Source organism: Lutra lutra, chromosome 10, assembly GCF_902655055.1.
Source record: "Lutra lutra chromosome 10, mLutLut1.2, whole genome shotgun sequence".
In the NCBI taxonomy this organism is placed as follows: Eukaryota; Metazoa; Chordata; class Mammalia; order Carnivora; family Mustelidae; genus Lutra; species Lutra lutra.
In genome coordinates, this window is record NC_062287.1 from 43,374,454 (window position 1) to 43,379,466 (window position 5,013).

Below are 5,013 nucleotides of genomic sequence, written 5' to 3' on the forward strand. Positions count from 1 at the left end.
TAGCTAGCAAATGTCATTTTCCAAACTTTTACAAGACCCCCTCCCACCTGTGCCTTTCATCTGCATTTAAAAGGCACTCCTTATACACTATGGAGTATTATGCCTCCATCAGAAAGGATGAATACCCAACTTTTGTAGCAACATGGACGGTACTGGAAGAGATTATGCTAAGTGAAATAAGTCAAGCAGAGAGAGTCAAGTATCATATGGTTTCACTTATTTGTGGAGCATAACAAATAACAGGGAGGCCATAGGGAGGTGGAGAGGAGAAGGGAGATGAGGGGAATTGGAAGGGGAGATGAACCATGAGAGACTATGGACTCTGAAAAACAATCTGAGGGTTTTGAAGGGGCGTGGGGTGGGAGGTTGGGGGAGCCAGGTGGTGGGTATTATGGAGGGCACGTATGGCATGGAGCACTGGGTATGGTGCATAAACAATGAATTCTGTTACGCTGAAAAGAAATTAATAAAAAAAAAAATAAAAATAAAAATAAAAGGCACCCCTTTCCAATCCCTGACACTGTGTTCATGTGTATCCATCCTGCTTTATTTGAATATCCCGGCAATAGGCACTTTATTCTTTCCTTGGGCTGCCCCATTCATTATTGATGGATCTAATTATTATTGCCTCCATACAAATGTCTAGTACCAGTGAGTGTGCATTGATAACCCAATTCCTGTCTAAGTGTTAGTGACAGTGCCATCATTTCTGAGAGTATTTTCATTAAAAAAAAAAAAAAAGCTTCCAGAGCACAAAATACTTTAACATAGCAAAAAAAAAAAAAAAAAAAAAAAGAAAGAAAGAAAGGATGAATCCCCAAGTTTTGTAGCAACATGGACGGGCCTGGAAGAGATTATGCTGAGTGAAATAAGTCAAGCAGAGAGAGTCAATTATCATATGGTTTCACTTATTTGTGGAGCATAACAAATAGCATGGAGGACAAGGGGAGATGGAGAGGAGAAGGGAGTTGAGGGAAATTGGAAGGGGAGGTGAACCATGAGAGACTATGGACTCTGAAAAACGATCTGAGAATTTTGAAGGGGTGGGGGGTGGGAGGTTGGGGGCACCAGGTGGTGGGTATTGTAGAGGGCACGGATTGCATAGAGCACTGGGTGTGGTGCAAAAATAATGAATACTGTTATGCTGAAAAAAATAAAAAAAATTAAAAAAAAATATAGAGGAGTAGTAGCAGGCATCGGTAGACTAATAAGGGTTATGTTAGGGTCCTACTGCCCCTGGAGCCTCTCAGTCCTTAGTACATAAGGAACTCCTAGTCTGTCTTATGACCTCATCCCCAGCACCTTCTCCTGCCACCCTACCTTAGTTACACACTCATCATGGTGGAAAGTAGTAACAGAAATTATTACCATACCTATTAAGGTAAGGGCCACTTAAGAACCTAGAAAGGTACCTGGGAACTAGTGAGAAACTAGCATTCCCCATCCTACTAAATTGTTAGAAAATGGGCAGCACACACACACACACAAAAGTATGCCTTGTTAGAAGCCTTGAAATAAGAAATGCTGAAAAATTGCATGGTGGTGTACTCATTGATTTAGTCCTTCAACAAATGCTTATTAAGCACTTAATTAGTGCCACATGTTAAATATGGTGTTGAGAATATAATGATGAGCAAAACCAGTCATGCCTCTGTGGTTGTAGAGTACACAGTCTAGAAGGGAGACCAGATACTCATTTTAAAAATTAGAAGCAAATGTGAAATTATACCTGAGATTTGTTGTCTCAAAAAGTGATTTTTGCATGTTGAGAAGATTCAGGCTAAGTGGAAGAAATCTGAGGATTTAATTTGTCTGATATATGAAGAAGACTAGAAGCATATTATGAAAAAAGTGGAGGGCAGGGGTATGGAAAAGTTTTTCCTTCCATAAAGGTAGCAGCATGTTCAAGGGCCTCATATAGATTCATGGTGGCTGCCTGTAATCACGTTAATACAGGGATTCTGAGTCATGTCTTTATCAAGTCCCATTTCCTCCTTCTCCTGTGCTCAGTCTCTAACTCAGTTCTAATGTCTACTTTCCTCCTTTGTCTTGGGAACCAAGAAAGGCTATGTCCTATTGATGCTAGAAAGTACTTTGAGATACACTTTCCTCTTGTGCATTAACAGTGGAAGTGTCCATTAATGACATTTACCCTGGCAGGTGGTTCTGCCTTGAGTGAATTCTAGAGCTATTTCTTCTTTTTCAACTCTTAAAAACAATTTCATATGAACTGGTGCTTTGCAAATCCATGCACAATTCAGGCAAATCCATACATTTGCTTTAGAAATTTGAAAGGAAACCCTTCCATTTATCAACATCTCTGCTGCTTTTCAGTTTCATTAAAGGAGAACAAAAACAAACCTACAGAATAAATAAAAAACACATATCTTGACACTATTCAATATTAACTTCAAGACCTTCAGGTTTTTAAGTTCTGGGAAATCGGGCCGCAGAACTTCATTTCACATATTGCATGCTACCCAAGAAAATGAAATATTTAGAAGCTAGAGATTGCTGGAAGCATGAAAAATACCAGTGTTTGCAAAAACTTATAATAGTAAAATATTTACAGTCTTCCCAAATGGAATATTAATAAAAGTATCTGCAGGTAGAGCTTTGGGGTCAGATCTGAGTCTTATTGGCTGTTCCATGATTTTTGACATATGGGAGAAATTACCAAGAATGATGCCAATTTTTATTTATGGTTTATGTTAGTCTTTGGGCAAGTTTGAAGAAGTATTTTAAATGAATACTGGCATACGTTCATTCTATTTACTTTAAAGGCATTGAACTTCCCAACTGATGAAAAAATATACCCTTCTAAGCTATAGAGTAACTCAGATGTCTGTACTTAAAAGGCAAAAGGAAGATCAGTAAGATTGGCTACAAATAAAAGATATATATGGAGTCTTTCCACAAGCATGTAAACTGTTAATGAATCTCTAGTTCCTGATGCAGAGTAAGATAAAATCCAACCTGGATGCATAGCAGAGGAATATGCTAGTTCTGTTGAGTGCCTAATATGTGCCTATTTGCTGCCTATTTTGTACATATTAGGCTCTTTAATATTCACAAAGAAACTTCATACAGCCAATGCCAGCCTGGATTACAAAGGAGGAAATTGAAGGCCGATAGGATAAGTCACTTGCAAAACATGCACATCGGAGATTTGAACTGATGTCTGTCTGACTTAGAGATGCCTTCTCGGTTTTCTACAGCCTAGAAGTATTGATTGAAAGGACAACTAATTCTCTGTACTTTTTCTGTTCCCTAGTTCAACACCCACAGGAGACCTTTGCTTTGGAAATTTTTCAGCAACCATTTTTGAGATTATTGGAGACTTGGAGGGTCCAACTCTTCTGTCATAACTCTCAGCAGAGAGCAATATGTTTGATGTAATGTCTCTGCCCCCAATTTGAAATAGTTTTCTTTCTTCTAGATGTGTTGACCCAGATTCCAACAAACACTCTCTCCTGATTTCAATCAGGTATTACCTCCTCATAATGAATCACTTTTGGTACAGACATCTTGTGGTCTAGAGTATGAGGGACTCTTAAAAGAGTGTCTGGAGGAGGATTTAATGGCCCCTTCGCATGGTCTCCTTTTAAATGTCTGGGTGGAAATGGAAGGTCATAGAGCTTGTGACTCAGTAGTGGTCACACAGCTGGTGAGTGGTTGAACCAGGACTTTAATTCAGGTATTTCTGACTTTAATCTCTTATTTCTTTTTGCCAATTCCTAATAGTAGGAATCACTCTTATACTTTCTTGTATTTTCCTAAGTATTTGGTATAGGCTTGATTACATGGCATCTATCTAAATAAATAACATTTTTGGGGGAGCCTGTATGGTTCAGTTGGTTGGGCATCTGTCTTCAGCTCAGGTCATGATCTCAGGGTCCTGGGGTTGAGCCCCACCTCAGGCTCCCTGCTGAGTACAGAGTCTGCTTGTCCCTCTCCCTCTGGCCCTTCCCCTCTCCCCCCTAAATAAATAAATAAAATCTTTAAAAAAAATAAAGTAAAATAGCTCCAGTCATTGAGCCACAGCCAAGGACTCAGGATCCTCCTCCTTGAGCTCCTTTACTTCCCAACAAATCTATCCCCTCCCTCCCTCTCCCACTACTGTCTTCTATAGGCCATTTCCACGGAGGAAAAGGAATCCTATCATATTTCCGCTATCCAGAATCTCCACTCTTTTTTTTTTTAAGATTTTATTTATTTATTTGACAGACAGAGATCACAAGTAGGCAGAGAGGCAGGCAGAGAGAGAGGAGGAAGCAGGCTCCCTGCTGAGCAGAGAACCCCACATGGGGCTCGATCCCAGGACCCTGGGATCATGACCTGAGCTGAAGGCAGGGGCTTTAACCCACTGAGCCACCCAGGCACTCCACAGAATCTCTACTCTTTTGACCCTTTTGCTGATGCAAGGAAAGGTGATTATCTGCTTCCTCCTGCCGCTGAGGATTATATCCATATAAGAATTCAACAGAGAAATGGCAGGAAGACCCTTACCATTGTCCAGGGGACTACTCAGTTATGATAAAAAGAAACCATTAAGGGTGTTTAAGAACAAATTTGCCTGCAGTGACACTGTAATTGAGCCTCCAGAATATGGAGAAATAATTCAGCTACAGGATGACCAGCGCAAGAACATATGCCAGTTCCTCATAGAGACTGGACTGGCTAAGGACGACCAGCTGAAGGCTCATGGGTTTTAAGTGGTTTTGGCTCACTGAAGCTTAAGTGAGGATCTCCTTGCAATCAGTAGAATTTCCCTTCTGTCCCTTATCCCAAGCTTAAAAACCTCACAGCTTGTATAATGTAACCATCTGAGGTCTGCTTTTCACTTGGACTAGTGTAACTCCTTCATACAACAAACTGAAAAGAGCCATAAAAAATAAAAACAAAATAAATAACATTTTAAAAAAGCTTTTGAATTATTAACTGACTTTCAAAATAGTAAGCAGGCTTAAATCATTTAGAAGGAATAGGGGAAGAAAATAGCAAGTACAAAGA

The 5,013-nt window shown here is 39.8% G+C and overlaps 1 pseudogene; it reads left to right on the forward strand.

Annotated features, from left to right (window-relative positions):
• Window positions 1-3,622: 3,622 nt before the first annotated feature.
• LOC125079698 (eukaryotic translation initiation factor 1-like) lies at window positions 3,623-4,753 on the forward strand (annotated as a pseudogene).
• Window positions 4,754-5,013: the final 260 nt, after the last annotated feature.